This window comes from Ranitomeya variabilis, chromosome 5, assembly GCF_051348905.1.
Source record: "Ranitomeya variabilis isolate aRanVar5 chromosome 5, aRanVar5.hap1, whole genome shotgun sequence".
NCBI lineage: Eukaryota > Metazoa > Chordata > Amphibia > Anura > Dendrobatidae > Ranitomeya > Ranitomeya variabilis.
Window position 1 is genome coordinate 667,651,590 of NC_135236.1, and position 11,980 is coordinate 667,663,569.

General features: G+C 45.7%; 1 long non-coding RNA gene across 1 annotated transcript in view; it reads right to left on the reverse strand.

Annotated features, from left to right (window-relative positions):
- LOC143776884 (uncharacterized) overlaps positions 1 to 11,488 on the reverse strand; it is a 44,826-nt gene extending 33,338 nt beyond the window's left edge. Inside the window, exon 1 of the long non-coding RNA XR_013215945.1 lies at positions 11,448 to 11,488. This is a non-coding gene — a long non-coding RNA (uncharacterized LOC143776884). The remainder of the gene's footprint in view (positions 1 to 11,447) is intronic.
- Between the last annotated feature and the right edge of the window lie 492 nt (positions 11,489 to 11,980).

Here is an 11,980-nt window from a genome sequence, read left to right on the forward strand (position 1 = left end):
CGAGAAAAGCCATCCCAACCCTCCACCAGCATGTAGAAGACCGCATTGTCCATGCACTCTGGCAATCTGTGAGTACAAAGGTGCACCTGACAACAGACGCATGGACCTGTAGGCATGGCCACGGAAGATTACGTGTCCATTACGGCGCAATGGGTTAATGTGGTGGATGCATGGTCCACAGGGGACAGCCTACTAAGTCTGTCTGCAGTCCCTAATTCAAATTGTCCTCCACTGTCTAAATCGGAACTTCCACCTTCTGGCTTTCGGCCTATAGTATCAGAAATTAAACTGCATTTGGCCTTCAACTTTGGTTAGGGCCTACTAACGGCTTCTGCCCCTCCCTGGTGTTGCCCTCAACTAAATAAAGCTGAGCTTCAACCTTCTGCTCCAAATTACCATTTTGAAAAATGCAATAGGCTTTTCAGGCCTACTAAAGGAGTCTGTCTGTGTGCCCCTGCCTGGTGTTGTCCTCAACTAAATAAAGCTGAGCTTCAACCTTCCGGCTCTCATTAAGTGGTTTTAAAAAAAAAATGGTGGTTAGGGCCTACTAACGGCTTCTGCCCCTCCCTGGTGTTGCCCTCAACTAAATAAAGCTGAGCTTCAACCTTCTGCTCCAAATTACCATTTTGAAAAATGCAATAGGCTTTTCAGGCCTACTAAAGGTGTCTGTCTGTGTGCCCCTCCCTGGTGTTGTCCTCAACTAAATAAAGCTGAGCTTCAACCTTCCGGCTCTCATTAAGTGGTTTTAAAAAAAAAAAATGGTGGTTAGGGCCTACTAACGGCTTCTGCCCCTCCCTGGTGTTGCCCTCAACTAAATAAAGCTGAGCTTCAACCTTCTGCTCCAAATTACCATTTTGAAAAATGCAATAGGCTTTTCAGGCCTACAAAAGGTGTCTGTCTGTGTGCCCCTCCCTGGTGTTGTCCTCAACTAAATAAAGCTGAGCTTCAACCTTCCGGCTCTCATTATGTGGTTTTAAAAAAAAAAATGGTGGTTAGGGCCTACTAACGGCTTCTGCCCCTCCCTGGTGTTGTCCTCAACTAAATAAAGCTGAGCTTCAACCTTCCGGCTCTCATTATGTGGTTTTAAAAAAAAAAATGGTGGTTAGGGCCTACTAACGGCTTCTGCCCCTCCCTGGTGTTGTCCTCAACTAAATAAAGCTGAGCTTCAACCTTCCGGCTCTCATTATGTGGTTTTAAAAAAAAAAATGGTGGTTAGGGCCTACTAACGGCTTCTGCCCCTCCCTGGTGTTGTCCTCAACTAAATAAAGCTGAGCTTCAACCTTCCGGCTCTCATTATGTGGTTTTAAAAAAAAAAATGGTGGTTAGGGCCTACTAACGGCTTCTGCCCCTCCCTGGTGTTGCCCTCAACTAAATAAAGCTGAGCTTCAACCTTCCGGCTCTCATTAAGTGGTTTTAAAAAAAAAATGGTGGTTAGGGCCTACTAACGGCTTCTGCCCCTCCCTGGTGTTGCCCTCAACTAAATAAAGCTGAGCTTCAACCTTCTGCTCCAAATTACCATTTTAAAAAATGCAATAGGCTTTTCCGGCCTACTAAAGGTGTCTGCCCCTCCCTGGTGTTGTCCTCAACTGAACAAAGCTGAGCTTCCACATTCTGGCTTTCGCCCTATACTATCAGATATTAAACTGCATTTGGCCTACTAGTGTGGTTAGGCCCTTGAAACAGTGTCTGCTGCTCTTGGGTTTGCTACTCCACTGAACAAAGCAATGCCGCCTGTTTAGTCCTGTTACCAATTTTGAACTGCATGTAGCCTACTTTATTCTTTGGCCCTATATCTGTTTCCTCCTCATCCTGCCCATTGCCCAGCCACTGCTAAATGAGTCTGCTGGTACATTGACCTAGACCACTACATTCCCCTTGTACTCTACACAGCCAGAATCTGTCCCTGCTGAAAGTAAGGTTCCCCTTCCCGCATGTTATACCACCTTACACAGGGACAAAGAGGAAGGTGCAGATGAAAGTGCAGGTTCCTTCATCAGGTGGGGGGGCATACTCGTTGGCGACGTCACTGGCACAGGGCCCCTCAGAGTACGCAAAAGTGTCGCTGCTGGTGGGAGGCGCCCCCGCCATGCAAACACACCGCCGTACTTTGAGGGGCCCTGTGCCAGTGGCAATGCGAACGAGTGGGCCCCCCCCCTGCTTGCTCAGGATCACAGCACTTGCAACTTTTAAATACTTACCTTTCCCTGCAACACCGCCGTGACGTAGTCCGCATTTCCTGGGCCCACGAAAAACTTGAGCCAGCCCTACTCCCCCCACAACTTTCCCCCAATTCCCTATGCCCAACTATTATTATACAGTTAATTAAGATTGGCAAGCTTCAGAAACAAGAATGGATGTTTTTGGCATTAAAATGGGCACTGTAGGTGTTTTCCTGGCCTCCACTCACTGCCGACTATGCTTCCCCATTGACTTGCATTGGGTTTCGTGTTTCGGTCGATCCCCGACTTTTAGCGATAATCGGCCGACTGCACTCGACTCGACTCTGGACAAAATCGGGTTTCCCAAAACCCTACTCGATCTTAAAAAAATGAAAGTCGCTCAACCCTAGATGTCAGTAGTCCTGTCCAGGAGGGCGTGTGCTGCAACTGCTGCCTTCATGCGGGAGGAAGAGGCTTCCCTTGCAACTGGATCCAGGCAAGCTGAAAAGTAGTCCGAAAGTCTCTGCTTTCCCCCCTGAAGCTGTGTCAGGACTCCAGTAGCAAGGCCTTCTTTTCTCATCAAGTAGAGACGGAATGGCTTCTCGTAGTCAGATGGGCCTAGTGCTGGTGCTGAGACTACTGTGCCTTTTAACTTATTGAACGAGCTGAAGACTGCATCAGTCAGGAGGAACGGGGCCAAGGAAGACCTGTAGGACCATCTTCTCCACTGTGGTCTTCCGGTCATCTGTCAGGTGTTTCGCCTGGCGAGCAATACAGTGTCTCTGGAATGTAACTTGCTTCAGACACCACTGGACTTCGTTCTTTGAGATCTTGCAGTGCTGCTCCGCCAGGTAGAGTAGGAGATACAAGGAATGGGCTTTACACATGTCAAAGTCAATTGCACAAAGGAGTAGATTGTCCATGTATTGTAGCAGGGTTACTTCTGCTTGTTCTGTGACTCAGTTGGTGAGAACTGTGGACATTGCTTTGGTGAACTGTGAAGGGCTGTTCTGGGCCCACTGTGGCATCACTGTCCATGTGTGGTGTCCCCCCTGGTGCATTAAGGCAAACAGGAACTGGTCTTCCGGATGAGGGGGAACACTGAAGAAAACATTAGCCAGGTTGTTCACTGTGAACACTTTTGCTGTGGCAGGCACATTTGAGAGCAGAGTGTGCGGATTCGGCATAATTGCAGTTTCAAACACTGTGGCGTCATTCACAGCTCTCAGGTTATATACCATTCTGAACTTGGCTGGCGCTCCTTTTACAGTCTTTTTCTTGACGGGGAAAAGCGGGGTATTGCAAGGCGATTTGCGAGGAACAATGATTCCTATTTCCAGGTAGACCTTCAGTTGGTCAGAGGCAGCTTGACTCTAGGCCTGGCCTGGGCCTTACGAGGGTACGGGGTACATGGCTTGAGTGACACCCGTACTGGGGCAACTTGAGGTTTTTCTCACGTGCTGGGGTCCCTTAGACCATAGACTTTCTGGTACTACATCCAGTACCTCCTTGGGTAGGCCTCATCGATTGTTTAATGTTCTTGTAGCGCTGCCAGCATGACTCTTCTCGGGTCAGGGATGAAGAAAATGTCACTGTCCCATCTTCCTGGAACACTGTGGTTGCCTTCAGCTTCTGCAGTAGGTTCGCTCCCAGCAGGTTGAGTGGCAGGTCCTTTACACCACAAACTGGGACAGGATAGAGTGTCCTGGCTGAGTGCACACGCTCAGTGGCTTTGTAAGCTGAGAATGTCTGACTTGACCACCAATGCCCATGCGAGACACAGAGGATTCTGATAGGCAGGTGGGATCAGCGAGTTCCACAGGTGTCATCACACTTCTGGCTGCACCACTTTGGATCTGACAACGCCATCCATTTTAAGGGTAATTTGAGGTACTGGTCTTGCAGATGAAGTTTTACATGTCAGGAGCGTAGTGTCTTGCAGACCTGGCTTGCTTGCCTCTGTCCTATGGACGGGGTACTTCACTGCTTTCTGCACTTCCTCCTTGACCTGTTTCTCTGGACCAACTCTTGGATTGCATGGGTCCAGTCTCTTCGGGGGCGTGAGTGCTTTGCACTGGTTCTGGAAATGGCCAAACTTGCCACAGATGTAACACTTGACACTTTTTCTGTCTTTGTAGGGTGGTTGCGCTTTCAGGTCAGTGGTCACCATGAGAGGGGCTGTCTTCTGCACCCCTGGTTGGGACTCAATCCCTTTGGCTACTGTGGACAACGGCATGATGGGTACTGTAGCGGCAGCGGGGTCCGGCCTGCTGATTGAAGCTGCGGTGGTAAGACGGGGCCTGCAGGTGCATTCGTGGCGAGGCCCGGGGTGCCATGAGACCGGCGGCTGCATCCAACCCAAGGTCTTGGGGCGTTACAGGGGCTGTGGCTGCATCTGCCATCACTTCTTCCTCCTGCTCCGACATAGCTTCTCCCCTTTGCTAACCTTATTGAGGTCGGTGTCTCCTCTCTGGAGTCTGCAGCGGTTCTTCTGGTGGTGTGTTGGTCGGCACTTTGCAGCGTCTTCACCTCTGGCTCCCCTTCTGGTGTTCTCAGCAGCACGGCACCCTTTTCCTTCTTTGTGCTCTTTTGTGGTGCTAAAATGGTGCAATTTTGGTGACAATCGGCAATAAACAGTCTCCTAGGCGCACATAAAACATTTTTTCTGGGTCAGTCCACTGCTATTGACCTGTTCCTAGGCCTAGCCACTATCAGTGGTTTCCTGATTGGCTGTCTCAGTCCATGCCCAAAGGCCTGTGTATCTGGTCATGAATGGTGAAGCCCAAGTCTTGGAATACTTGCATTACTCTGCAATGAAACTTCTTTACAGACTGTCTTATCTTGGCTCATGTCATGGCTTGTCTTGCCAATCTGCCTTTGGCCCACTCTCTGAGCTGTTCAATTAGCTGTGGCCCTGACTCCCAAGCGTGTACATCTAATTCTGCTGGAAGTTTGAATTGTTCCTTCATGATTGGCCAGAGTGCATCACCTGCTTCTATTTTCATTCATGGCCCAGAGATCATTCCAGCTGGCTGCATATGTTTACTGCTTCTGCTACATTCTTCGGTAAAATGGCATGGGATGCATCCCTGGGTCTGGACTATTGTCACCTGACTTGAAGTGCAGTGCACATAGTGTAATGGTGGTGCCTCTATCTGCCCCTGCATTCTTGGTGCCTGTGGGCTTCTTTTCTAGTACTGGACAGCATGTATGATGTTCCCTCTTCATCTTCATCAGAAGAATAGTTGTGACAGCTTGTACTGGGGTCATACACTGACTGATTTTGGACTTAGAAGTTGCTTTTTTATGTGAGGATGTCTCCCCCCTTGCTGAAGCTATGATGGATTAGGATTATAGTTTCATGTTGGTGTGAATGTGGATGTAGGCAGCTCTGACCGGTGCTGAAGCTGTACATTATCAATACATGGTGATATCAAAGTTCATGTAAAACCTTAAGGGTTACAATATTGTTGACTGTGAAATGAGGTAACGGAGGATCTGTCAGTGAGCTCGTTCTGATATCACTCCTCCCCCCTCTGCACCCAGGGCTGAGCTGCCTGCTGCCTGATGTGTCTGGGGCTGCCCACTGTAGGGGGGGCTTTCACCTTCTCTCCCCGATATCACAACTGGCAATGGCTGGACTGTGCTAGGGACATGGAAAGGGAACCTTGTGCTGTAAGCATCATATTGTTTGAATTGGGCGTTGGCCCAGCCGGCAACACGGAGGAAAAAAAAAAAAAAGAGGAAGAAGAAGGAGGAGGGGTTGAGGAGTGAGACAAAGGAATAGTAGGAGGGGAGAGAGAATGTGGAGAGAGAGAGAAGAAAGGTGTGGTGGGGGAGTGGATAAGGAGGGAGGAGAAGATGGGAGGAGAGGAGAAGAGAGGAGTGGAGAAAGAGGGGAAGAGAGAGAAGAGAAAAAATGTGGAGGAAGAGGAAAGGAGAGAGAGAGAGAGAGAGAGAGAGAGTGCGGAGAGAAAAGACTCAGAGGAAAAAGAGGATAGATTAGAACAACAAGAATAATAGAGAGGAGCAATTATGCCTTCTCCCTGTAGGGAGAGACGGGGCGCACCACATACTGTGCAAAAATAACTACCTATACCATGGATTCTGCTAAAAGCAGACTGCGCAGATTCTCCTGTCTCATACCCACAAAAATCACTTCCTGATTTGCTCATATAACTTTCTGTTCCACCTAAACGATGTAAGCTCTGCTGCCACTTCATACCATGTATTAGTATTCAGCAATCTAACATCAGCTACTGTAACTTCCCTAATTATCCTTTCTACGTCATGCCACTCCGCAGCTTGAAGTCTGCCATTCTAATGAATTTCACGTACTTTATACCTTCCAGAATCTTCACATACTTAACACCTTCGTGTCCTGCCTCTATCTAGGGGCTGTTTTCTCATCAGGAAGTAAAAAGACTTTCCTGTTGCTCGGCCACTTTATTCCCCATAGCAAAAGCAAAAAAATGAAAATGAAAAACACACAAAAATGAGAAAAGAAAACAGTACTAAAAAAAACTTCTAAAAATGAGTATATAAAACACTAAGTAAAACTCAAAACGATAAAAAAAACCTTCAAAAACTTAGTTCACAACCAAAAACTCAAAACTTTGATACAAGAGTAAAAAAAAAAACTTTTTTCAAAAATAAATAAATAAATAAAAAATAAAAAGGTAAAGAGATTGAAGATTGAGGAAAACTTAATTAAAAAACTTTAAAATGCCGCAAAAAGAAAAAGACCCTTTAAGAGAGTAAAAAAAATTAAAAATGAAAACGGCTTTTCTCTTTTTTTTTTTTTTTTTTCCTTTAGAATCTCTTTAGGTCACATCAAAAAATTATAGATACAATTTAAATTTCACTTCTTCACAAAAAAAACTACACATACCCAGCACTGCAGCTGAAAACAGTCCGGAAAAAAAAATGTGACAGTTTGATTTACAATGCATATCTCTCTGCTAAACAGCACGGAGAAAGAGGAAGTTCGGACAAGAGAACTATTTCTGCTTCTTAAAGCGGCAATAGTACATGACACAAACAGACAGATAGACAATCCGAGAGATGCCCTTTTAAATTCTGTGACACATGCAGGTTGAGCTGGGAACAGACTACTGCCAATCGCACTGGACGCACCTGCGCCCGGGTTCTACCACCCCGGTCCGGACGTCCTGACTGGATCGCCGGCACTACGGGAATCTGCAGTAGCCCCTCTAAGTTATCACTACCCGTGCCTGGATCATGGGACCACCTGCCCCGGAACTCTGCGTGTTCCTCCTATGCACGGGAATCCTGCAATAACTTATCGAGCGATTTGAACTCCTGCGGTCTGTTTCTCAGCAACCACAAACAAAAGTCACTTTTTCCTTCCTCTCTCGGATTTTACACAAACACATACACGGTCCACAGCAGACACCTCCCAGGGTGGATTCGTGGCTACGGATTTTTTACACTACCTGGGAATTTGTGACCACATCTTACCGGCAAGAAGCATAGACAAGGACTGGGCACAGGGGACTTTCAGGTAAGATGATAACATTTTCTTACCTTACTTATGGAGCTGCGCAGTCTCCTGCCCCTGTGCCAAAGCCACGGCCATAACTTCGGTTCCGGTCAGTAGTGGGTCCACGTGTGCGTTTCATCCGAGCCGTTGGGCGCCATTCTGTTATGGAAATATTAGGGTTGGATAAATATATCCCTGTGTGTGCTGTGGCCGCTCCCAATTAGACTGAGTATTTTGAGCGCTCATCAAGAATGGACTGTACACAACTGTGACAGAACAACATTCCATCAATACTGATACTTTATTGTACATACATAGTTTTATATTTTCACATAGAAAGGAGTGGTTAGGGGTTGTCAGGGGTGGTTAGTTAATTACCATATTGTCTAGCTCCTCTGTCATTGGTTATCTAAACATATATGGAATATTGTGATCAATGCTCATATGACTGCTGATCAAGCAACTAAACTCGAGTTCTCTGTCTAGGACAAAGTGGAGACACCTGACACTGTTGGTCTGCCGTTTCAGCAAGATTCAGCTAGATTCTAGGCATTATCTCAGACATCTGACCCGATTTCCTGTTTTTAAGATGGAAAAACACCATATGATCTGTCTGGGTTATATCAGGCTTATATCAGTTCAGTTTGTGTCAGCCATTTTAAACCATTGATTATAATATATATATTAGCTGTGAGCATATAAGTATATATTTGATTATAGAGGAGTATACATGCAAGTGAGATCTACATGATATATATATTTCTATCACAATACCTGTGTGTCATCTCCTCTTGTATATAGTATATACCTGTGTGTCATCTCCTCTTGTATATAGTATATACCAGTGTGTCATCTCCTCCTGTATATAGTATATACCTGTGTGTCATCTCCTCCTGTATATAGTATATACCTGTGTGCCATCTCCTCTTGTATATAGTATATACCTGTGTGTCATCTGCTCCTGTATTATATACCAGTGTGTCATCTCCTCCTGTATATAGTGTATACCTGTGTGTCATCTCCTCCTGTATATGGTATATACCTGTGTGTCATCTCTCCTGTATATAGTATATATCTGTGTGTCATCTCCCCTGTATATAGTATATATCTGTGTGTCATCTCCTCCTGTATTAGACCTCGTTCACACGTTATTTGCTCAGTATTTTTACCTCAGTATTTGTAAGCTAAATTGGCAGCCTGATAAATCCCCAGCCAACAGTAAGCCCACCCCCTGGCAGTATATATTAGCTCACACATACACATAATAGACAGGTCATGTGACTGACAGCTGCCGTGTTTCCTATATGGTACATTTGTTGCTCTTGTAGTTTGTCTGCTAATTAATCAGATTTTTATTTTTGAAGGATAATACCAGACTTGTGTGTGTTTTAGGGCGAGTTTCATGTGTCAAGTTGTGTGTGTTGAGTTGCGTGTGGCGACATGCATGTAGCGACTTTTGTGAGATGAGTTTTGTGTGGCGACATGCGTGTAGCAACTTTTTGTGTGTCGAGTTGCATGTGACAGGTTAGTGTAGCAAGTTGTGTGCAGCAAGTTTTGCGCATGGCGAGTTTTGCTCGTGGCGAGTTTTATGTGTGGTGCGTTTTGAGTATGTGCAAGTTTTGTGTGAGTCAACTTTTGCATGTGTTGCAACTTTTGGGCATGTGGCAATTTTTCCGCGTGTGCAAGTTTTGCATGTGGCGAGTTTTCCATGAGGTGAGTTTTGCACGTGTGGCGAGTTTTGCGTGAGCCTAGTTTTGCATGTGGTGAGTTTTGCGCGGCGACTTTTGTGTTTTGACTTTATGTGGCGAGGTTGGTGTATGTGTGGTGAAGTGTGTGCTGAGGGTGGTATATGTGTTCAAGCATGTGGTAGTGTGTGGTGCATTTTGTGTGTGTGTTCATATCCCCGTGTGTGGTGAGTATCCCATGTCGGAGCCCCACCTTAGCAGCTGTACGGTATATACTCTTTGGCGCCATCGCTCTCACTCTTTAAGTCCCCCTTGTTCACATCTGGCAGCTGTCAATTCGCCTCCAACACTTTTCCTTTCACTTTTTCCCCATTATGTAGATAGGGGCAAAATTGTTTGGTGAATTGGAACGCGCGGGGTTAAAATTTCGCCTCACAACATAGCCTATGACGCTCTCGGGGTCCAGACGTGTGACTGTGCAAAATTTTGTGGCTGTAGGTGTGACGGTGCAGATGCCAATCCCGGACATACACACACATACTGTACATACATACACACACACATTCAGCTTTATATATTAGATATACACTCACTGGCCACTTTATTAGGTACACCTGTCCAACTTCTTGTTAACACTTAATTTCTAATCAGCCAATCACATGGCGGCAACTCAGTGCATTTAGGCATGTAGACATGGTCAAGACAATCTCCTGCAGTTCAAACCGAGCATCAGTATGGGGAAGAAAGGTGATTTGAGTGCCTTTGAACGTGGCATGCTGGTTGGTGCCAGAAGGGCTGGTCTGAGTATTTCAGAAACTGCTGATCTACTGGGATTTTCACGCACAACCATCTCTAGGGTTTACAGAGAATGGTCCGAAAAAGAAAAAAAATCCAGTGAGCGGCAGTTCTGTGGGCGGAAATGCCTTGTTGATGCCAGAGGTCAGAGGAGAATGGGCAGACTGGTTCGAGCTGATAGAAAGGCAACAGTGACTCAAATCGCCACCCGTTACAACCAAGGTAGGCCTAAGAGCATCTCTGAACGCACAGTGCATCGAACTTTGAGGCAGATGGGCTACAGCAGCAGAAGACCACACCGGGTACCACTCCTTTCAGCTAAGAACAGGAAACTGAGGCTACAATTTGTACAAGCTCATCGAAATTGGACAGTAGAAGATTGGAAAAACGTTGCTTGGTCTGATGAGTCTCGATTTCTGCTGCGACATTCGGATGGTAGGGTCAGAATTTGGCGTAAACAACATGAAAGCATGGATCCATCCTGCCTTGTATGGAGCATCTTTGGGATGTGCAGCCGACAAATCTGCGGCAACTGTGTGATGCCATCATGTCAATATGGACCAAAATCTCTGAGGAATGCTTCCAGCACCTTGTTGAATCTATGCCACGAAGAATTGAGGCAGTTCTGAAGGCAAAAGGGGTCCAACCCGTTACTAGCATGGTGTACCTAATAAAGTGGCCGGTGAGTGTATATATCACTGCCAAACCGCACTGACACATCACTCACCACGTGGGTTTGTTAATTCTAAATTCAAAGTGAAATCACCTGTTGGAATGATAACCCATGACACACGGAAAGATAAAGAGTCAAGACACATTCATTAATAACAATAGTGAGTGAATAAGACAAATTGTATATACAATAATAATTTACAAATTTCTAAACAAATGGACATAAATTTCTACACAGTTTCAAGACGCAAATATGCAAAAGTCCCTGAACAGATGACGAAATATAAGAATATTGTAATTTGCCATCCTGATTAAGCAGAGGGGTGTATTTTTTAATGATCCGTATCACAACCTAGTATTGTGTACACAATCAGGATGTCAAATTACGATTACAAGTACATGATGTCCTGGAGAATATGAATATTAGATCTGTTGCCAGGAAAGTCACACAGAAATAGTCAGAGGTTGCAATACCACAGAAAAAATGCAGGAGATCCTGCTTAATATTAGACCACAGTACAGCAAAGGAAAGTTAATATAGATGTAGGTAATTAATATGAATGATCCTTCATAAAGTTTAAGGTGCTGCAAAAAAGTGTGCATTACAATAAAGGAAACAAAGTAAGAGCTTACATGTGCTGAGCAGGGTATGATGTGGGATCTCCCGCCACCCCAATGCACGTTTCTTGAGCTGACTTCTTCAGGAAGATGGAAAGATAGTGGCAAAGTGTCCTTAGGGTCTTTTTATATAGGTTGATAATTGCGAACATGTGTGCTAATCGATGCTCGTTTCATGATTATTAAACAGGTCGGCAGTTGTAACGGGGTCTACCATGCTGGAGTACCGCTTTCAGTACCATTCCGTGTTTCAGGAGGTCCACTCTGCTGTGGCTGGAGTCTGAATGAAAGGACGCTGGCTGGAATTGCTTGGTTACATGGGGGCATATAAAAGATCACTGCTTCTCCACGTATTTCCAGTGTGTACCCACTTTACTCACAGGACACAGAATATATATCACGCAGATACAGAGGGCAGGCCAATTGAAAAGCGGCAGGCCAGACATACATTACAATAGCCGCAGGTGGCAGGAGCCTGCCAATATTTACTGTGGGAATTACAAAGGTGGGGGATGTCAGAAAGGGGATATCTTGTCCCCTCTGCCCAG